Source organism: Crocodylus siamensis, chromosome 6 (genome assembly GCF_052110815.1).
Source record: "Crocodylus siamensis isolate JL-2025a chromosome 6, ASM5211081v1, whole genome shotgun sequence".
Lineage (NCBI taxonomy): Eukaryota > Metazoa > Chordata > Crocodylia > Crocodylidae > Crocodylus > Crocodylus siamensis.
This window is the reverse complement of record NC_143400.1, coordinates 80800515-80824266: the sequence shown is the minus strand read 5'-3', so window position 1 is coordinate 80824266 and position 23752 is coordinate 80800515. Positions and strand designations below refer to the sequence as shown.

General features: G+C 43.1%; 1 long non-coding RNA gene across 7 annotated transcripts in view; it reads right to left on the bottom strand.

The window, feature by feature from the left end:
* The window catches only part of LOC149863062 (uncharacterized), a 110501-nt gene that overhangs the window by 24169 nt on the left and 62580 nt on the right, over positions 1–23752 (bottom strand). For 5 of the 7 annotated variants that reach the window (XR_016442918.1, XR_016442920.1, XR_016442917.1 and 2 more), the window contains 2 exons: positions 21019–21170; positions 20109–20309 (listed from right to left, as the gene is read on the bottom strand). This is a non-coding gene — a long non-coding RNA (uncharacterized LOC149863062). The remainder of the gene's footprint in view (positions 1–20108; positions 20310–21018; positions 21171–23752) is intronic. The other 2 variants (XR_016442923.1, XR_016442922.1) reach the window with 1 other exon arrangement.

Genomic DNA, 23752 nt, shown 5'->3' with positions numbered 1-23752 from the left:
TTTGGAATGTTTTACTATTTATAGTAAAATATACTTATTTTATTGTAAAGATTACCCCTAATAATAATAATCAATTATAAAGCCCGTATATTATAATTGTACTTGAGATAGAAACACACTTTCTATAAACTAATTTTGCAACGGTTATATCTTCTAAATGAAGATTTTTTTCAAAGACACACTAAGGTAAAACATGGTTGGCAAATGGCAAGAGTGTGGGTTTGTTTTTTTTTTAAACCTTACTTGAAAGTTAAGTTTTCAAACATTTTCATGCTTCTCCTCATCTTATTCTTATCATAGAATCACAGAAACAATGAGTTGGAAGGGACCTAGACAGATCATCGAGTCTGACCCCCTGCCATGGGCAGGAAGGAGCACTGGGGGTGGCAGGGGTCACAAAACCTCAGCCAGATGCCTATCCAGTCTCCTCTTGAAGATCTCCAGGGAAGGTGAGAGCACCACCTGTCACGGAGTCACATAGGTGCCCCGTGACTGTGAGGGTGATTGGCAGAGCTGCCAATCACCCAGGCAGCTCAGGTGCCGGTTGCCAGGGTGACCAGGTGAGTCACGTGGCCAGAAGGGGGCAGGGCCAGGCCTTTATAAACAACTTAGGCCGGAGCCTGCCTCACAGTTCCCTTCTGGCTGCCGCAGGAGCAGGAGCTCTGCGGCTGAGGCTGAGCAGCCCGAGGCAAGTGTGGCAGCCTTACCATACTAACCGGCTGCGATGATGCAGGGAACAAGATCGCCTTCAAGGGCAGGTAGATTCAGAGGACTGGGCGAGGCTGTTGGGGAGCGAGGAGGCCTCAGCGGGGCCCCCCCAACAGCTTGGGGGCTCCAGAAGTTCGTGCCAGGGAGGCACAGGCCCCAGAGGGGGCGAGGCGCAGGGTGCGCGGTATTGGGCCCCAGAGGGGGCGAGCGAGGCCCCAGAGGGGGCGAGGTGCAGGGTGCGCGGTATTGGGCCCCAGAGGGGGCGAGCGAGGCCCCAGAGGGGGCGAGGCGCAGGGTGCGCGGTATTGGGCCCCAGAGGGGGCGAGCGAGGCCCCAGAGGGGGCGAGGCGCAGGGTGCGCGGTATTGGGCCCCAGAGGGGGCGAGCGAGGCCCCAGAGGGGGCGAGGTGCAGGGTGCGCGGTATTGGGCCCCAGAGGGGGCGAGCGAGGCCCCAGAGGGGGCGAGGCGCAGGGTGCGCGGTATTGGGCCCCAGAGGGGGCGAGCGAGGCCCCAGAGGGGGCGAGGCGCAGGGTGCGCGGTATTGGGCCCCAGAGGGGGCGAGCGAGGCCCCAGAGGGGGCGAGGCGCAGGGTGCGCGGTATTGGGCCCCAGAGGGGGCGAGCGAGGCCCCAGAGGGGGCGAGGCGCAGGGTGCGCGGTATTGGGCCCCAGAGGGGGCGAGCGAGGCCCCAGAGGGGGTGAGGCGCAGGGTGCGCGGTATTGGGCCCCAGAGGGGGCGAGCGAGGCCCCAGAGGGGGCGTGGCGCAGAGGCGATAGCGCCGGCCCAATGGCGCCCAGACTAGGGCGGCAGTAAGGCTGGCCCAATGGCGCCGAGAGTTGGGTGGCGGGGGCGCTGTAGGCCCTGTGGGGCACCTGGTGGCCGAGAGGCACCCGCAGTGATAGCGCCGGCCCGATGGCGCCGAGACAAGGGCGGTGGTAATGCCGGCCCAATGGCACCGAGAGTGGGGCGGTGGTGGCGCTATAGGCCCTGTGAGGCGCCAGGTGGCCGAGTGGCACCCGACGGGCGAGGGACAAGACAAACATCCCCCGGAACAGCTGCGAGGCTTGGGGCGTGCTGAAGGGGAGGTTTGGAGGCACGCATTGCCCTTAAGGCGGGACGCATATCAAAACCCCATTCGGGACTAGGGACAGGACAGCAATACCGTCCATTAGGGAACAGGCAGCCTCCACAATATATTTAACCATCAAAGTCATGGCGGGCGAGATTCTGAGGGTGCTACGTTCGCCCTAACGTGACGGTGAGTGGCGCTAGGGAGTTTCACGGCCGCCCTTAGCACCCGCTCCTTCACACCACCTCTCTGGGAAGCCAGAGCTCCGGCCGCCCTTACCTTAGATTTTTTTTGTTTTCTTCTATATGGGTTAGTAAGCTTATTAAAGCATTTTAAAAGAGAAGATATGCTGTGTCCTTCGGCAATGTTCATACACATATGGATAACTTGACTCAGCTCCCCACCCTTTTGGTATAGAAGAGATTTTGGCCACTAGATGGCAAATCAGAGGAACAGGATTTATATTTAACATTGTTATGGTTCACTGGGTGCCAAAACCTGGTTTAAGGCCAGCAGGCCCTCTCTGCATGAGTGTATCTCACCCTCAGACCCCAGGCTGGGACAGCTGTGGGAGCAGTGTGCTGTATTCTGATGGGAGAAGTGCCGTCTGTCATTAAACACCCTTACTGAGCAGGGAATCCCATCCAGTCCTGCTAAGCAGGGATCTAGACTTTCCGTTTCCCATGGAAAAAACAGTCAAATGTGGATTTCTTCCTCCCCCCTCTTCAAATGAAATAAAATGCAGATTTCTCTTTTTAGCAGAAAAACCCACAGATTTTGCCATTTTGAAGCAAGCTCTCTGCAGGCTGGCAGAGTTGCAGCCTGCAGGGAATGAGCCGGAGGAGGGTAATGGGGTAGGAGAGGCCATGTGCATATATACATGGCCCCAGGCAGCCTGGAGAGTAGCTCCTATAGGTAAGTGGGAAGGGAGGATTGAGGCAGAGCTGGGGTTGGGGCTGCTGCCCTGCCAGGCAGTGTGTGGGGCTTGGGACTCAGAGCCACAATGCACAGCTGCCGGGCCCCAGCGGGGAGCGGAGCAGAGCCACCGGTGGCTTGTCTGAGGGTAGGGGAGGCAGCTCCCCACCGCTGCATGCACTCCCAGGGAGGCAGGGGGGAACTGTGCCACCCAGATCTGTGCACAGGGCAGGGGTGGAGGCAGGTGCATGCTGCAGGCTCATGGTCCCACCCTGCTGCCCTTTCCCAGGGCATCCACAGCTCAGCAGGTGGGACCTGGCGCTGCAGGGCAGAACACATCATGGCCTCACAGGAAAGCTGCTTGTGGCTGCGAGCTTCGCACTGCCCTGCAACGTGTTCCCTGTGCACATGGGGCAGCAGGGGTGGCAGCGCAGGCTCCTAGTGCTGGCAGCTGGGGTGGGAGAGTGAGGGGCACCAGAAGGGTTGTGGGGGGCCTTGAATGTCAATAACAGATTTGGGGGCTTTTATCAGAGATTTTGTAAATTTTTTTATTAGGGAAAACCAGGATCCCTGCTGATAAGTTGACAGCACTGCTCATTCTCAAAATGGGCATCACTAGGGGGGACACTGGGAATCACCTCCATTTTTTAATAGGTTTCTCAGAAAGAAAATGGTTGGTGCTCATGAAAGTAAAGCCACAGACTACACCACTCCTGAGTGTAATCAAAAGATTGAATATCTACAGTTTACTCAATCTCATAATTAAATCCACATGTGTAGATCTCTGCACATGTAGGCAGAGATCCTGGCGGGATTGGTTCCTCACAGTCTGATCGTGTGTCAGATATGCAATGCCTTACGTCTTCGTTCATCATACAATATTTTAGGATATGATAAGAGCAAGAGAAAATTGCATATGCATTGGTGTTGTCCTCCAAGGAAAGCAAAGCAGACTCATCCCAAAGATGTGTTTACCCAGATCAACTGCTAACAATACATTGCGCACCTTTTTTGCTAGGGTGGCATTGGTGGAGTTTTCATCCTCACTGGTGAGTTCAGAAATGGAAGCCACCTCATACTGCCGCTCTGTGCCTGAATGTTCCCATTTATGTAATAGAGCTAATGATACTCTCCTTTTATATCTGTTGAAACATACGGATGAAAAGTACGCTGCCAGAATTGTTATTGTCCTTGTAAAACCATTCAGCTTCCTACCATTTTAGTTTTGAATAGACACCTTCAGAAAGTCATCTCATAATCTTGGCAGCAGTGACACTAGACCTAGATTGTGATTGTCACCAATCTGCAAATGAACTGGGTTCCTTTTCTTTCCCTGACGCAGCAGTTAAAGTATAGCCGCAAGCCTTGTGGTTTGTAGAACACAGAAATTACTCCCTTTGCACACAGTTGGGAAAGTAAAATACTTCCCCAAGGACAGTAGGGTTGAAAAGAAGTAGGACACTGAAATCACTGTAGGGCAATGAAATCATTGCTTCTCACTTCCCTCTTACCAATGGAGCTGGTTGCTTGTAATAGGAAGCAGAAGTTGCCACCTCTGAAACATGCCATATGGCTTCAAGGGGAAATTTGTCTACTTGACACAAGTATTGAGCAGGGAGCTCCCTCAAGGTGTGGATTGGCACTCCCTCTAATAAAGGACAGTGCCTTAAGGGGCTACATGGCCACAACGTAGTTTATAAGGATGGAAAGAAGGACACTGCTCAACACTTCTTTAGAATTGCCTTGCAAATAGACATTCGCTGTCCGGGGTAAGCTAATCTGCAAAGTTGACTAGACTCACCAAGAAAGGTCACAGAAAAGCTTCCTTTCTCTTTGTTTAATTTATAGGCTTACCAGTAATATTTGGTTAAACATGAACTAGCTGCTGAATAATGGACAGAGGAATTGATGGTACAAGCATTTTTATTTTGATTACTTATTGAAGAGTATTCATGTATGGGTGCGTATGTGTGTGGGGAGGCATGGGGTGGGGAGTATACACACACACACACACCCACGAACCAAATAAGTGGCTGCCTTAACTTTTAAAAAAATCAGTGTACTAATTAGATATTCCTTTTCCTTTATGTTTGGCTAATAAATTGCTATCATCATTATCACAAATTATGAAAGAAGCACTGCAAATAGAACATCTGTTTTTGATTAAACAGGTGCATGGGAATTTCATTACCTACCAACTAATCAAACCTCAAGTTTGTTATTTATATCACTTGTCTGGACAACAAAAAATGTTCAGAAAAGACCTACTTTTTCCTGTGAAAACCCTGCCACAATTGCTTAGGGATAGTTTTGTTGTTGTTAATTTGTAAATTAAAAGCCGGAGGAATAGACAAAGATTTCATAGGAACATTAAAGACTTTCTTTAAAATGTTTCTGTGCTTGGGCCTAATTTTCAGGGTAGCTGACTTTCAGTTTAGATAACTCAGCATCTTTAAAATTAGACTTGTAGACAGATGAAGGAACAAGTAAGACTACATGAGTATATCCATTTCCCTCATTTCTGTTTGTTGATTCCTGCCAGGGTTTCTAAGTTTATGCCCATGTAGGAGAAGGTATGAGAATGATGGTAGTAGGAAAAGGGATTGGTAAAACAGCTGTCGGCAACCTAAGCAGGGAAGCAGTATTAGGAGATGGTAAAATGGTCAGGAAGAAGGAGTGAAGAAACATTATGTATAGGAACCTAAGGAAATTGAGTAGCCAGGAGGCTGATTTTGGAGGCCAATTGTGGGGATGGGCACTGTGGGCATTTTGCTGCACCCCCCATACTTCTGCCTGAGAGGCCCCAGTGGTCCTGTCTCTTACTACTGATTAGTCAAAAGGGCTGTCCATCATGTGGCCCCACCCCTTGCTGCTGATTGGCCAAGGGAGCTGTGTATCATGCAGCCCCACCCCTTGCTGCTGATTGGCTGTGGCGTGTAGTAGTGCAATAGATGGGCCTCTCAGCAAATCAGCAGCAAGAGGCGGGGGGGGGGTGGTGGTCACCATCTTGGCTGCTCCCCTTCTCACTGGCAGCTCCACCACATCCTGCATAGACTGTGAGGCTGTGCTGCAATGGCCATGAGGACCACTGGCTCCCACTGGGGAGCAAGCATTTCATTTGTAGTATATTAAGTTTTTTGATTTTGCAGATTTCCCCTACAATGTCCAATTTCATGGTTTCCACAAAATCTGCAGTCACAAGTTGAGTAGGTCTCTAATTATATGCTACTCAAAGGAATTACAGGACAACAAATCACAGCAACTTCTTTCCTGTGCCATATTTTCTGCTTCTGCTGAATCTCCATCAGAGTTAGTTATGACAACCTGGCAGAAGAGACCAAGCCAGCCAAGCCACAGGCATCATAATCAAGGAATGACACAAAGTTCAAGGCACTATTAGATCTAGGGATGACTCCTGACTATTTCTTTTCTATCACTTGATCAAAATACCTATTAGAACCTGAATTTTAGTGCAATCCTCAACTTAATAGCGGTTTATTTTCCAATTTCCCTACATTATGTACATCCAGATATTTTGTAGCTGAACAGGATTTTTAGGGTTTTGCTCTTAGTTTGTTGAAAAAGATGCAATAACTTCAGGGATAAAATCCTTTATAACTGTTATTATGCCCATTATGATAGGGCCTAGGACCCACAGTGAGAGCTCTAGGACCTCAGTTATGCACTGCATAAATGAGTAGCTAAGTGGATGTGTATGGAGCAAAATGAATTTGTGCTTGTACCAGGGATAAAACATATACATGCTAATATTATAATTTAACTATCCTAAGGAATAAGTGTAATAAAGACACAGCATCAGGGGATTTTACATAGCCCAGCAATTCCAATGTGCATCTAGAGTTTCCAGAAGGTTTGTACAAAGGTTTTTAGTCCAGCTGAAATGCAGGCCACCACATCCTCACTAACAGTGTTAGATGTGCTAGCTGGCAGTAGCATTAGTATGTCTGCCTGGTTTTGATAAGTAGAAATACCTTTAAAAAGACAGGCCCTGTCCCAGAGAACTAATAATCAAAGTGTCACCTGGGACGTGATGGGGAAAATGAGTTGAGAAGTATGGGTGGGAACAAAGAGCAGTTGATATTTGCTGTCTTTGCTTTGTGAATAAAACACTGTGGTCTTACCAGCAATTTGTGGGTTTTGGTGTTATAAAAACATTTGTGATTACACTGACATTTGAGAATGCATTCTTTATTACCCCCCCTGCACTCAGTGGGTCAGCCATAAATAAGTACTTTGTGTGACTGCATTTATCACAGTCTTTTACTCTGTCAGAATTCAAAAGCTAATGACCCATTGGCTAATTGAGTACCATGAAAACATATAAATGACTAATTAGTGGTTCTATTTCTCTTATGACTTTTACATCAACCCTTCCACACACCTGAAGTTCTGCTTGATTGTACTGGAGTACAATCCAGTTATTTTGTTCCAAAAATACAGCAGGTATCCAAGCAAAGTATTCAGGGTCAGCTGAAGCTGCTAGAGGTGACTTCTGACTATTTCTGCTTGTCAAAAATCCCATGAGACTTTTTTATAAGAGCAGCAGAGTGAGTCCAGATGGCCAGGCCAAAGAAACAGGTCTTAGGCTTCATGTATAGTATGCGCACATGCATATTAATCATTGTATATCTTAAGGTGGCTACAGGGGCACTGGAGACGGTGGGACCTCTGAACATGTGGCTTTGAGGGATCAGTGATTATAACTGTAGCAAAAATCATGAAACTTCCAGACAACGGCCCTGGAGTTGCATCCTATATCTAGGAATAGAGCTGGTTCAGGCAGAGTTGCTTCTGGATGGGGTGTGGGGGATGAAGCTTAGTCTTCATCAGCAAAGAATAAAGTTGCAATGGAGAATGAAAACTTCATGGGGTAAAAGACTGAATAGGTTCCACCTATACCTCCCTCCCTCGCCCCATCCCCATGAGCAAACAGACGCACAAAATGAGTCAAAGTTGTTTAAAGTATTTGCCTAAAGTCATACTGCCAGTTAAAGACAGAAAAAGGATTTGGACTCCCAGCCCCCTGCTGTGTGGATCAATGATATGATTCTAAAGCAGAAGACTTTATGCTAATTGTGTCCTATTTTCTGTTAAATGAAGCATACTGTGTCTTTCTATGCTGGCCACTGTTCCTTCAGACTGTCAACCCTTTTGTGAACAAAGCTGTTTACCTGGATCCATTTTCTGCTATTAAATTTTAAAAACACATCACAAGCCATAAATGCTCAAGGTTTGTTCTGCAAATGAAAAAAAAGCTGTATTGCATAACGTGTCTCATTCATTACCGGACAATTTTTAAAATGGCCAGGCTGCAAAGATGTATTATGTTTATAATTCTAATCCTATAACCTCATAGATTTTGGTTGAAGTTCTGATTAATACATTTGGGGAGAATCTGCATTTGTGCACAACTACTAACATGTGGGCCCAAAACATGTAAATAAAGAAGTCAGCTGGCTTTCTCAAAATGATCCAGAGCTACGCAATGACACGTCACCTTTCATTTAGATAATAATTTCTGAATGGCCTTGAGTTAGTGTCAGAAGTAGAGAAGTCACTTCTTATTTTAGCTTCATCCTCACTGAAAGACTTGGTTTTGAACAGAGTTCTCTATCAAATTATGTTTGACTGACAGGTTTTCTTCGGTGAAAAGATTTAAATCCAAAGACAGCATTAGAATATATGGTACAATTATTTTTTCTAATGGAAAAACATTTGTTTTGATAGCAACCTTGAATTATTACTGCCTTAAAGGCAAATGCTTTACTATATTAAGGATTTGAAAATTGGTTGATCAGTGGTGTAAATCTTAAACAGAAAAGACTAGTGGAACCTTGCAGTTGATCCATTAATTTACGTCATCATTTAACAACTTGCAAACTATTAATCCTTTCCTTATTTATTGTTCTACCATGTGTATACATTTTCAGCCTATAATATGGAATTAACTTGTTTATATTTCCCCTACTTTGTCTTTACCCTGAGTTGCCTTCTGCCTGACTTCAGATGAACATGGCTAATTTCCTCTTTCTCCTACTTAAAAACATTTTACTTGTTTACTTCACAGGGAAAAGGTCTATGGTAGTAAAACCCATTAAGTTGCCTGCTAGATGTTTTAAAAGAGTGTGAAAATTAGGGATTGTATATCTATTTTTAAATTAAATTTATTCCAGGAAGTAAAAGGCTACAATGATTTCCTATTTGTTTGACATGGTACAGAACAATAACCATTAATTGTATTATGGCTTATTTATAATATTTAACTTCTATTCTATACTGACCTTGGTTCTAATATTAGTAGAGGATCATTATTGTCTTTGCTCAAGAAAATTTAACAGATCTTAGCCAAAGATGAAATTCTGGCCCCTTAAAGTAAATATACAAAAGAAAAAAATGTCTCTAGCTTTGCGGAGCTCTGAAGATGGTAAAAATTATATTTCATTCTTCCTTATAGTTTCATAGTAGCTAGGAAGCACAGAACTCATAGGTACCCTGCCAGGGCTCTACAACTGCAAAAACAGACACATTTGGTGTTAGCATGCTTCTATTTAGATGGGTATCCAAATGTATGCATCCACTGGGTTCAGTGCTTCTTTCACTTTTTCCAGTGTAAATAAGGAGTAATTCCACTGCAGCTAATGGAGTTATCCTAGGCTGTGTACAGACATTCAGGCTGGAAGAGTTAATGTTCTCCCAGGAGAAACCACAAATTATAGTTTCATAGTAGCTAGGATCAGGAGGGACATGAACAGATCATCTAGCCTAACCCCCTGCCACAGGCAGGAATGAATGCTGGGTTCACAAGACCCCAGACAGGTGATCATTTTGAATTTGCCCAAGGAAGGGGTGAGGACCACTTCCCTGGAAAGTTGGTTCCAGATTTTGGCCACCCTAACTGTAAAATATCGCCTTCTGATCTCTAACCTAAACCTATTCTGCATCAGCTTATTACCATTGTTCCTAGTCACCCCATGTGGTGCTGGGGAGAAAACGGCTCTACCTATTTGCTGTTGATCTCCGCTGATGAGTTTGTAGGCAGCCACCAAATCCCCCTTCAGCCTCCTCTTGCTGAGGCTGAACAGGTTCAGGTCCCTCAGTCTGTCCTCATAGGGCCTGTCCTTCTGCCCTCTCACCAAATGGGTGGCCCTCCTCCGAACCCTCTCCAGGCTGGTCACATCCTTTTTGAAGTGCAGCGCCTGGTACTGGACACAGTACTCCAACAGTGGCCTGACCAAAATTGCATAGCAGGGGAGTATCACCTCTCTGGACCGGCTTGAGATGCATCTTTGGATACATGACAAGGTATGGCTGGCCTTACTGGCTGCGGTCTGGCATTGGTGGCTCATGTTCATCTTGGAGTCTATAATGACTCCAAGATCCCATTCTGCCTCTGTGCTTTCAAGAAGGGAACTCCCCAGCCTGTATGTATCCTGTGGATTCCTTCTCCCAAGGTGCAGCACCTTGCATTTGTCTACATTGAACCCCATCCTATTCTTGTCTGCCCACATTTGTAGTCTGTCTAAATCTATTTGCAGTCTCTCTCTCACTTCAAGTGTGTCTACCTTGCCCCACATCTTAGTGTTATCAGCAAACTTGGACAGTGTGCTTTCCACCCCCTCGTCCAAGTCGCTGATGAAGATGGTAAACAGTGCGGGACTGAGCCCTGGGGTACCCTACTGCTCACATCTCACCAGGCTGAGTACAACCCATCCACCACTACTCTCTGGGTGTGCCCCATCAGCCAATTTTTTACCCATCCAACTATGCAGGCATCAATGCCACAGTCACTTAATTTATTGATGAGGATGGGGTGAGAGACAGTGACAAAGGCCTTCTTAAAGTCCAGAAAGACTATGTCCACGGTGACACCATCATCCAAGGATTTAGTTACTTGGTCATAAAAGGTAATCAGGTTGGTCAGGACCTGCCTTTGAAGAACCCATGCCGATTGCCCCTGAGCATGATCTCCCCTGCAGGCCCCCCACAGATGTGCTCCTTGATGATTTTCTCCAAGATCTTCCCGAGCACCTAGGTGAGGCTTACAGGCCTATAGTTACTTGGGTCCTCCATCTCTTTCTTGAAAATTGGGACAAAATTAGCCAGTTTCCAATCCCTCGGCACCTGGCCAGATGACCACGAATGCTCATATAGTTGGGCCAGTGGCTCCACAATGACCCCTGCCAGCTCCCTCAACACCCTTGGGTGTAGGGCATCTGGACCTGCAGATATAAAAATGTCTAGCCCTTCCAGAAGATCCCTAACTATATCTGCACTGACTGACCCTCCTTGCTTCTCTCAGGGACTGTTATCCTTTGGCCTGGAGGATTGCCCCCTTAAGGTATGATCATCCCTCATGGACTCCCATGTACAGACATTATTTCCAGAGTAAAAATGGTCACTCCAGAAGAAAAAAACAAACAAACCTGGTAACAACAAGGGTTAAATCATTCCCAGGAAATTCCTCCTAAGACAGCAGACATTTGAGGCACAGACAGAAGTGTCAATTTTTGCCTGATCTGGCCACAGAAAGCAATTTATAGCTGTGACCAAACACAAGTACATGACTGCAGACAGCTTCAAAAATGGCAGATTGGGTGAAAATTGGATCCTTTATTGCATGAGGTATCAGGTGAAGACATTTCAAAATGTAATGTCTGTAACTTGTATCTGTGGAGCTCCCAGCCTGTTGCTGTTTTCAGAATGGGAGTGGGGAAAGGGAGTGGAGAGAATTAAATCTGGGTTTTTTTCAACCCCCACTGGAGGGTAGAGGAGGAGGGGCTCCAATTCATGCACCCCATTTTTCAGCACTGTTTGGGGAGCTCCAAGAACAAGTTTCATTTCAGAAAACAATCAGAAGGAGAAAGCCCCTCTGAATTTTTGGCAAGTCTGCCACCACTACTTGTTGTTGGTAATTTTTTGCTAGATCTTTCATATATCAATTTGTCTTTAAAGTAAAACACCTGGGACTCTGAGAGAGGCTGTGAGACATTAAGGAGGAACCACCAAGAGGAACTGTTGAGACAGCTCTATTTTTTGAAGCCACAATTAAAATGTGCTAACATTTGAAAAAAATCTGTCTTAATCATGCTCGACATGGAAAACGGGATCTGAGCAAGGAGTGAAGAGTGGAGCACCTCAAAGATGTTTGCAAAAAATGTCTTTATTTGCAATCTTCCATGGGATATCGAATTTTAGCAGATTTTTAAAAACTAACTCTTTATAATTTTACAAGGAGGAAGCAAGTTTTACCAGCTGAGACCTTGCTCCTGCCTTTGTTTAAGGTAATTTGTGTTATCACACAACCCAGAAATACCACACCACATAAGAAAAGCATTCCATCTTTTTACTCTTCTGTAAAATATGAACCATCATAACCCGAAGGAAATACGCTTGCATCCTGCTTACCACCAAACAACTTTGAGATAAACAGACTATTCTGACTTTTCTCTGAGCCTAAATCTGCATAAAATGAACTATTCTAAACGAGATTTTACCACACCTTCAACTGTCCTATTAATTATAAACTTCCATTTCTACCCAGGAGAACTTTTACAATCTTTTCTCCTATGCCTGAAGAAGGGTACCTGTGACCAAACGCTTGCAAATAAAGATTTTATTTTATTTTTTAAATATCTAGTAGGTCTAATAAAAGATATCACCTCTACCATGAGTTCTGAGAAGTATTTATAAAACCTTGAGGTGGTTCTAAAGAAATCACAAAGATATGATTTCAAAGTTAACCCAAAATAAGTGTACTCTTTTCAAAACTGGTATCTTAGAACATTGCACAGGTCCACAAAGAACTTGCCCATTAAAAAGGCAAGTTTTTGAGATTGCAGTACTACCACAGAATGTTTTGGAGCTTAGATCATGTCTGAGTATGGGAAGCTATTAGGGAACGAACATTCATTCCAAACTTAATCAGTGTAATATCTGTCTTGTTACAGAAAAATACAAATGAGTTTACAGAGAAAAAGCAAATAAGCCTTTTGCGGTAACAAACAAACAAAAAAAGAATAGTTCAGCATATGGATGCATATTAGTCCAAAATCCCCCATGACACCATACTCTGATATCACTGCTGTAAGAGCTGACGTTGTTGTTTCACACATTTATAAAGAAGGAAGTAAAAAATTCAGAGCATTTGCTTGCAAAAAATTACCATGGGATTTAAAAACTCATCTGAAAAACTATGACTATTATCATACTAGTATAGACCACTGGAAAGCCACGTTAATGATGATGTCCTGGTCTAGCAGTTCCTGTGTAGAGTGAACAACATAAAATGAAGACGAACCCTTAGCACCCTAGAACGCTTTTTAGTTAAGGGAATGTGCTATATACTTTCACCTAGCCATATTGCATATATTAAAAGCAACCAATACTATTTCAGGAAACTAGAGTTCTACGGGCAGAACAGTCGTTTGTTACTGGTGAAGAAACATGGGAAAAGTATACTAGTGGAATGACATTGATGGCTAGAAAAAGGTATTTAGAGGTTTCCTTTTGGGAATTGGCTTGTAGGTAAAATAAATATTGCTTTAGAACAATGGTCCAGGGGAATGGCAAGGGTTAATTGATTTCTAAAAGCTTGTTTGTGACAGTTTCTTCAAGGCCCACTGTGTCTGTTTCGAAGCAGACACACAGACTGGAAAATTGAAGACATTTACCACACTATTGCATGATGTGAGATAAGGGAGCACCCAGACCCAGTGCTCAATTGCAGAGCCCCTGGGATTCCCAATTGTGGAGAACTGACCACATTTAGAAGAAGACCAGTAAAGCCCAAAGGAAAATGCCGACAGGACGGAACGTAGACAGTATGACGACCACAGACAGACCAATCAGTGATGCCCAAAGATAAGGAGTCATCAGAAAAGAGAGAGGATACAAAAGGAGGGATTTCTGAGCAGCAAAGGGTCCTTGAGAGGGGAACCCGAGGCCACCATTGACAGAGGGCACTGGGGTAGGTGGGCATCAGCCTCCAACCTCCAGGCTGACAGCTGACATTCAAGAGAGAACCTCAGAGTGAAGCTTGTGTACTGACCAGACAGACCTTAACTCTGTGAACTCTGGGACTGGTAGGTCTAGAATTATTTGCATTATTCTTATCTGCTGTCACTGTGTATCAATAAAATTCACTTATTGTCAAATGGAGAAGTTGTGGTTGGTCTGAGGGTTTGGGTCTGCCTGGAACAAGGTATCTGGGTCATAAATCCAGTGCCAACAACATGAGCAGCAATGAGGCATAAGAAAAAATAATGGGATAGCCAGAAGTTATTTTGGTGGCCAGCTTTAGATCAAGACTTTTTGCTGTCAGTGTGGTTTTTGTAATAACCATCAGAACATGAAGGATACAGCATAGAAAGCTATGAAGCCCTGGAAAAGCCCTGATTTTGCAGAAATGGATAAGCCAATGAATTCAGTGATGCATATTCTTGATAGCCAGAAGTGAAGCACAACTACCTCTGTTGTAAAAACAAAGTGCTTCATAATCTGTTTGCCACTTATAGATTGCCTGAGGTGCTGGCTTGAGATAACAATAACAATTTTATTTCTGAGTTTCCAGGCATTTCCACAGCAAAATTTAATAAAACATATTCAGTTGACTACTTATTGCCCAGTATCAAATGGCTTGGCAAAGCTTTTTGTACACACATGAACATGGGCAGTAGACAAAGTATGATGGGAGAACACTGCTGCATTGCTTCACAAGCTTTCTGCTGGCATGCAAGTCTAAATCCTTAACCCCCAAACTCTCAAGACTTCAATAGCAATATGTTTAAGGCAACGTTTGCACACCAGATTTTGTTTCCTGAGACTAATCTCTTCCAAAACACCAAAAGAAAACACCAAATAATGAAAAATCAAAAACATAGAAGCCACAGATTTTTTGCATGGGCTAGACAACAGTCAAACTTAATGAAAAAGGAGGTGTAAAGTGGAATAAAAATGTAGTCAAAAGATGGACCATTAGCTCATATAAAGTATACACAGACATTCAGGGAGGTTAGAGGGAGGTTAGATTGAATTTAAAATGGCTATCTGATCTCATAGTTTCATAGTTTATAGCTTCATAGTTTGTAGGGTCGGAAGGGACCTGAGCAGATCATCGAATCCGACCCCCTGCCATGGCAGGAAAGAGTACTGGGGTCAACCGACCCCAGCAAGGTGATGGTTTAGCCTTGTCTTAAAGACCCCCAGGGTAGGAGCCAGCACCACTTTGCTTGGAAGTTGGTTCCAAATCCTAGCCGCCCTGACCGTGAAGTAGCGCCTCCTGATATCTAGCCTAAATCTCCCCTCTGCCAGCTTGTGACCATTATTCCTAGTCACTCCTGGTAGTGCTCGGGGGAACAGGGACTCCCCCAAAGCCTGCTGGTCCCCTCTAACTGATGAGAAGGGAGTTCCCCAGCCTGTAGGTATGGTGCTGGTTCTTCCTCCTCAGGTGCAGCACCTTGTACTTGTCAGTGTTGAATCCCAACCTATTCTCCTCCGCCCACCCTTGTAACCTGTCTAGGTCTGATTGCAGCCTATTCCTCCCTTCTAGCATGCCCACATCCCCCCACATCTTAGTGTCATCAGCAGATTTGAACAGGGTGCTTTTTACCCTCTCGTCCAAATCACTGATGAAGATATTGAACAGTGTGGACCTGAGGACCAAGCCCTGGGGGACCCCACTGCCCACATCCCTCCAGGTCGAAAATGACCCATCCACTATCACTCTCTGGGTATGGCCCTCCAGCCAGTTGGCAACCCATTTGGCTGTGTGAGTGCTGACACCACAGTCCCCCAGTTTCTTAATGAAAACAGGGTAAGAGACAGTGTTGAAGAACTTCTGAAAGTCCAGGAAGACTATTTCCACTGCTACCCCTGCATCTCAGGATTTGGTGACCTGGTCGTAGAAGGCCACCAAGTTGGTTTGGCAGGACCTGCCTCTAATGAACCCGTGTTGGTTGCCCCTAAGCATAATCTCCCTTTCTGGCCCCTCATGTAAGTCAGTAGCATGGAGGGCTAACTCGGGCCTTGGGGCCATCAGGGAGCCTCGGGGGCAAGCAGGGTCTGCACAGGGACTTGGGGAGATCAGGGGCTAGTGGGCAGAGTTGGTAGGGTCCAAGAGTGTTGGGCAGGATCAGGAGGCAAGTGGGGTGAGGGGAGGGGCTAGGGAGATTTGTAGGGGTTGGTGGGGTCTGGGAGGGTTTGGTGGAATTTGGGGGGGCTAGCTGGGTCCACAGGGTGGCTTCAGGAATAGGGGGGATGCTGCCCCCCCACTTGGGGTTATTTTTAATCCTTGACTCCCTCACCCCCAGATGAACAACTCTCCACAATCACACCTGGCCCTCCCTCCACCCCAACTCACTTCCCCTCCATCCGAACATACTTCCTTGGCTCTCAGCGCTAGTAAAATCACCACTTGGAGTGGCTTGCAGGATGCAGGGAGGTTGGCAGTCTCAAGGTGGGGCTTGCTGGTCTGTAGGAAGGGGTTGCCCATTTGAGGGTGGGGCAAGTAGAGCAAAAAATAGCTTGGTGCCAGGGCAGGGGGAGAAAAAGTGCAGCCCCAAGGCTGGGGTCAGTACTTGGGCTTTCCCAGCTCTGGGACTGCATGCTAACTGTACAGAAATTCAATTAGATTGGTGTCATTGGACCATATCTAAATTAGAGTACCTCTGAGGTACATTAACTTAGGTTGGGTTGACTATATTTAGATTATTCTAACCTTCCTGAATTTCTGTACAGTTAGCACTTAGATTGACCTAACTCGGGGGGGGGGTCCACACCTGGGCAAACAAAGTTAGATCAGGTGGCCACTTCTAATATGTTCTATCCTCTCCATAACCTTCCTCAACATCTGTGTGTACCTCTAGACTCATCTTCTATATAAAATAGCCATAAATTGTCACCCAGTTACCCAATAACATGGGTTAACTTAAAGCAGAAGAAAGGTATCTTCCTGTGGAATTAGTATAGAGACCTTCCTTACCCTTTATTCAGTGTTTCTACACTACAGCTTCCCACTGTGGGCCTAAATTGTCCCCCAAACATGTCAGCACAGCTCCCATTGGGCCTGGTCCAAAGCCCATTGAAGGAAGAGAAAAATTTCCATTGACTTGCATGAGCTTCTGTTTTGGTTCATCAAACCACAAAATTCAATAGAAGCTGTGACCTGTATACCTGATGACAGTCTTGGGGCTGGTGCATTTAGTTTAGTCATGAGTTTAGGGTGAAGAACATTATTACCTTCGTTTAATTGGTTTTTGTAAAAGAATGCACTTCAAAAGCACTTCAGTCTCAAGTGCATTTTAGCATAAAAGTCATAATGTTACAAGTTTTTAAAAAGGTGGTTTCCAACAATACAGATAAATGCATTCTACATTACAGAATATCTCTTACTACATCTGAAATTTTTTAAGTGGAATTTGAAATTAGTTGTGCTTTTTTCTAAGTAGTGCTTTAATGAGGTGTTTAGTTTAGCACATTTGGTTTCTCCAAATTATCTCAAGGGGATTCATATGTTAACAAACTCCACAGCTGTTATTTGTGAAATCACTCTAACACCAGCAGAGCATCTTGTGCAAAGATTTAAATGTTCCATCGTGCAGGTCATTTCACTCCTCTACTTACTATTGGTTATGAGTAATGAGCCCTCTAAGAAGTTTTCAAACTAAATACATTGCAGTTGTTTGTGGTTTGCTTAGATTTTTAAGGTGGAAATTGGAGGCCCTAAAAAAACACATGACCTAATATTAAGTCAGTTGAACGTTTTAGGATGGTGGCACACTAGAAGGAGAATATTTAGGAAAGCTACTGTTTGGAATGATACAGGCCTTATAAACATGCCTGGATATGCTTCAGAAGCTTTAATTCTGATTTTCTTAAATTAGCACAGGTTTGCTCCTAGCAAGCAATAAACTGCTTTCATTTCAGGGATGTCACTTTACATTCAAGGAAATTAATAACTGGGGGAAAAAAACATCATTTTTGGTAACTAATGCCAAATTCTTATATACTTATTTGCAATGAACAACATAGTCCTACTCAAGGTTTCTAATTGAAATCAATAGAGCTGCCTGAAGATAAAACTGTTCTGCCACACCAGATGAAGTGTGGCAGAATGTAGCTCTCAGAAATTACCACATACCTGACACGATAAAAATTATTTTATGAAATTCCAGCATTTAGATAATTTAACCATTAAAATAATCTTGTTTAATTTCCTTCTATTTTTAACTGGTTGTAAGCTCCTGGGTTAATCATTAACATAAGAGCAACCTCTACTGGCAGATCAATGCTGAGTTCCTAACTTTCTCTTTTCCTACTACTTCACCATAGTGGAATGATTACAACATGTCTGTTGTTGAGACAGAGCTTGTACTAATTCTCGTTTCTGCTTCTCCCCTAGAATAATTTATACTAAATATTAAGAAACTGAAATTTGGGCAGGTATGTGCGCACGCGCCCAAACACACACACTCCTTATGATGGCTGTCTGGTCTACTGTTCTTTACTAGTTTGTTTGTTTTTTTTATAAATGGCTTCTGTAATGTTCACAGTGTTATACTGTATCACAAGAAGTATAATCATAAAGTCCTTGTATCTTGTGATACAGGACAAATGCATCCTGTTTGCATTGCAATGTTTACTTATTAAGAGATTATAAATCATGAACAAGAATATTCAAATCAAAGCTTTCAAACCAGCTAAACAGAACCAATTACCTTTGTTGTTGGTTTTCTTTATTGGCTTTTAAATTAGTATACTGTTCTGGACGGATAGGACAAAATTGGCAGTGAAGATTATTCTCTGTTTGTCTACAGAATGGATCAGTCTACCTGTCTGTCTACCTTAGGTGTTCCCAGGGCTTCCATTAACTTACTATCTGACACCTCTGAACACCTGTATAAATACAGAAATGCCATTGTCCCAGTTTTACAGACCAAGAGCTGAGGCACAGAATGACTAGGTGATTTACCCAAGATCATATAAGAAGTTTATGAAAAATCAGAAAAATGGTTTTCTAAGTCACAGTGAAAAAACATTAAGAACCAGCTTTATCATCCCACCTTCTTACCCTAAGGAAAATGACTATGCATATGAAACTCTGAGGAGAGAGAAATTTTAGGATTCAAAAGAGTTTGCCATTCCATGCCAACTCACAATTCAAAGATTCATAATAAGGGTGAAAATTGAGGGCACCATTAGTTTACCTGATGACTATATCAGACTGCAAGAAACTGGATTAAAATCAGCAGTTCATGACAGATAAGCTATAGAACAGCCATCAGCTATCAGGTTCTTGGTCATTAATGATATTAACAGAATCTGGACTGCTAAATAAGACATGAAAAGCTATATTCTGGCATTACCAACTCCCACAGCCCTAGTTTCTATTCCCACTTTAGTGTGGATCTATTAAGAATATGTAAAAATTAATATAAGTTAGTAGTTATGCAAATCAAGTTAAACACTAGAATTAAATGTCGTATACAATATACATATCTTTCTGATGCCATGGAGTCATTATGATTATGTATTAAATATCACATAAAACACAAAATGGTTATGTTGTAATGGAAGTTCAGTAGCTGTCTTTTTATGCAGTACATAAAGGCTTAATGGAATTAAGTGGCTTTTCTTTGTTCATAATAAAATATCTCCTAGTGAATGCTGGTTGAGGGAAAGGCCCTGGATAATGAAAAGACAACAGATAATCTTTGGTCAGTTGTATGGCTTGGAAATATAGTATAAGCTAACCCTACTGACCCTACTAGTATTCTCCATAGCGTCAAGTTCTTCATATGTCTAGTTCATTTTATCAGATGTCTCCTTGAGTAGAGGCAGTTTGGAGCCCAGGGGCCCGATTCCAGGATGCTGGACCAAACTGTGCTAGCACAGGGCTCCGGGGCCCAATCCCAGCATGTGGGGATGCCTGATCCAAGCTGGGGCAGGGTAGGGGGAGGAGAAGAGGAGGTAGCAAGGCCACACGGGCTCCAATCCAGATGTGTGAAGTCACATTCAGCCCAGGGTCTGGCCCCACATCACTGATCTGGACCAGAAGGCTGAGCAGTACTGTAACAGAACGCTGAAATTGTGACATTTAAAGAAACAGGCCACCAGAGGAACTTGCTGTTGACTTTACCTTGGTCTCACAGAGTCAACACTTGCACTGGAATCAGTAAAAGCAGTTAGGCAAAGGCTGCGAGCATTTAAAAATCCCTCCCATGCTGTGTTATTTGCCCTTGAGAACCCCCTCCCCAGCAAATATTTATTCTAAGCTAAAAATTAAGTTTCTTAAATTATTATTACTTTTTTGTCTCTTATCATGGTTATTACATTTTCCTAGCCTACAAATGCTATAGAAGCCAACTTTGTAAAATTCTTCAAACAAGCAAGTATATTACCTTGAGACATGCAGATTCTCTTTGTGGTCATTTCACGCTTCCTTGCAATTAACACTTTTTTTTTTCTTTTCCACATTTGCATGAGTAAGCACTAAGTTCAAAGAGAGCTGTTAGATGTTCTTTCATTTCAATATTTAACCACACATCTTCAGTTCACTGATGCATCAGGGTGTCATTTTTGATAAAATATTGGCGCTCTCCCTGTATCAAAATAAAATTATTGTGCAGTAATTTAATGACACAGTTCTTCCTTTTTATGAGCTCTGAAAATATCTCATTAACAGTTTCACAAATTACCACGATAACTTATGCTGACACGCTCATTTGTTCTCATCTATGAATAAATCTAGTTGACAAGTCTAAGGAAATATTGCAGGGAATTCCCAGGCTCAGATTCTGCATAAGCTTCACTAGTACACTGCAGAGTGGGAGATATCATGAACACAAGCACATTTGATAAAAATAAGGTGTGAGGTACCATTTTGACAAGCCCACATTATGCTTATGCACACTATATGACTCTAGTATGATGAAAAGATTGTACAAACAGTCTCCCTTCCCACACACAGCTACCATTTCAGCACATTTCTCCATCTGGCAAAAAAAGAACACTCTCTTGCAATGTCTAATTTTGCAAGGCTTTTGGAACATTATTTTACTGATCTTTATGTCATTTAAGCATGATTACTTGTCCTCCAAGGCTCTTCCTGTTTATAGTTAAATAGTATTGGAGCATAGCCAGATACATTTTTAATGAAATGGTACAAAATACTACATTTTGGTAATAAAAGCTTAAAAATGACATTTACAATTTGAAATCGCAGCATGCACTTTGCGTTCCGATGGCTTTTTTGTTTTGATCTTATTGAAGTGTTAGATAAACAAAAATCAATTAAATAAGCATAATTACCAGTTAAATGTTACAGAATACCAGAGAAATGCAGGGCTTAATTCCAAAGGAAGTCAAGGTTGTAAATAAGTCATCCTTTTTTTTTTTTCTCCTCATGTTTCATATTGTTTCCTGGAGCCAGAGTGGCACAAGGCAGAGTGTACTGCATGCTACTGCTCAACAAATAATAAGGAAAATTATTCATAAACACTTCTAATTGGAATTATACTGCACGAGCATTCACTAGCCCTTTTTTTTCACTTTTTTCAAGCATATGTAAGCTAACTGTTGATTCCAACAGTTTATGTAGGAGTAGAGAACATCACAGATTTTGTATGTGCAATGGAAGTGTCATGCAGCCATTGTGTTCGTCCCTCAACCTGGTCTCTGTAGAGATCAGCATGCCAGATAATGACCCTGGTTCTTTCCATGCTAAGAAGCCACTCAAAATAAGCAACTAAATATTTGTTATTGTACAATTATTGTGTGAATAAAGGACGGATACAATGTCCTGGACTAAAAGGCAGTCATGTCAGAGACAACAATTATAGTTTATCGTGCGTTTGGCCTGTGTGTCAAGTGACTCTTCCTAAAACCTAGTCAAACAATTATGACACAACTATGCAGATAAGGTTATGTTAAGTGTCCCAGAGGGCCATTTCTATCTCTGAAGTGTTGCGTGCCCACTTGTGAAACAGTGGCGCTTCCCTTTGCTTTTGATCATGATGCCATTCATAGCATTAAGCCACAGCTGCCATTGTATCAATTATCAGATTTTATTTACGGAAAGTTAATGTATCCCTCCCTATCCATCTCTTTAACAGGAAGAACTTCTGAACTTCAGGAACACACTTATGACCATAATACAAAGATTTCATGCAGTTTCAAGTTGGTGGTTTTCTGTCAAAGTATCCATTATTTTTGAGACGCAGCCCCACCAATTTTCTTGTTTTAGAAATATTAAACATGGACTTCGCAAATATTGCTATTAAACCCATTGAATTTCATGGCTGATGGATCAAATGACTACTAGTATGGGGACTCGCAAATTCAGTGAACCCAATTAGTACACCTATGGTTTCTGGTATGTACAGTGGGACACTTCCCAGCCAGATCCGTAACTACACTGCTTCAGTTTTACACTGTTGCATCTCTACTCAATGAATTTACTGTATCATAAACCTGAAGTTATGGGGCCAATTCAGGTTAATGAACGTCTATGATATGTGGACTAAGGTACTTACTATAGCAGTTCTTCAATTTCTGGTTACTAAAAGAAGTCATAACAAAAAGCTCACAAACAATTCCCCGACTGAACTGTGTCCATATAAAATAGTCATTGTTACATTTTGAACAAGGAACAAATTTGTAAAATTTATGATCTCTTCCCGGAAGATTCATAAACAGTAAAAGAAGTGACTCAAGTGTATAAATTCACCATTATAGCACAAGCTAGATACAGTAACAAATCATAAAATTAGTACTCCTTGCATTTCAACACGGGAATTCATTCTCCCCTTGATATATACTTACAGCTCCCATTAGCACAACTGAGATTTAAATACAGGTACTGAAAGGAAAATAGACTCCATTAACACTTGCAATTTTTACTCACATAAGTAATCTTTATTCATATGAATTGGTGAGATTATTCCACTTAGGCATATAATATTACTTACACGACTAAGGCTTTCAGGCCCTTGGTAACACATGGGTTTATCCAAAACACAGTACAGCATTAAGCCAATGAATTCAGTGTTGTATGCAAACTGTTAACAAAACACAGCTGTCCTGAGGTCAAAAATTACAGAACTCCCTGGGTCTGCTAATTTGCTGTTTGGTCTCCTAACAACCTGCAGAAAAAGTTGCGAAGTGATGTGATGCTCTGGTTCCCCTTTCACTGCAGTGGAGCACAGCATCTACATCACTTTACTGGCCTCTGCTGCCAGCATGTGAGAGAAAAAGAGAGAGTGACAACTGAACGGAGGTCTCCCGATGTCCCTGTTTCATAAAGGAACATCTAATCTTTGAAATGGAGCTGAAATATAAAGCTCTTCAGTTGTAAGTTTGAAAATAATCTGTAAGATGATGATACATAGGGCTCTGCCCACAATACAGTTAAATCCATGCTAACAACAATTTTGTGTGATTGAAGCTGTACAAGCAGCATCCATGATTGTGATTAGTTCCCTTTCAGCTGTTTTGGGAAAAGAACGTAGACGATTTTACAAGGTGAGGATTCTATCAGTGCATTTGTTTAACAAGCATACAGAGAGCAAGGGCATGGAAAAAACATCAAAAAATGAACAAAATGCAAATTTTGCATTGCTTTTGGCATTGTTCTACACTTTAGGCCTCATTGGATTATATTTTTAGTCTAGGGAATTAATTTTTAACAAGGGAACTAGTTTTCTTCTTATGACTCCTACTCCCCCATTGGCCTGTAGGTTGAATAAAAAGATTTTAAAACAGTTTTAATTGAGATTATGATGCCTTGAATTCAAAGTAGTCTCACTTATGTTTGTGTGTCAGGCCATGAAATAGGTGGTATCTCTACACGCAACGCATGCATCTTTCCATACAAGTGGTTTCTGCAAGAGACTGAGGGTGAAATCTGGCCCTGCAGAAGTATTACTATTGACCTCACTGGCATCCAAAAGAAGGGGTCCAATTCTCTAAGATCTGCTCAGCACAGCAGAGAGGAGGAAGCCATTCAAGTCAATACTTGTCCCCTTTATCTCTGCCTCACTGCAAC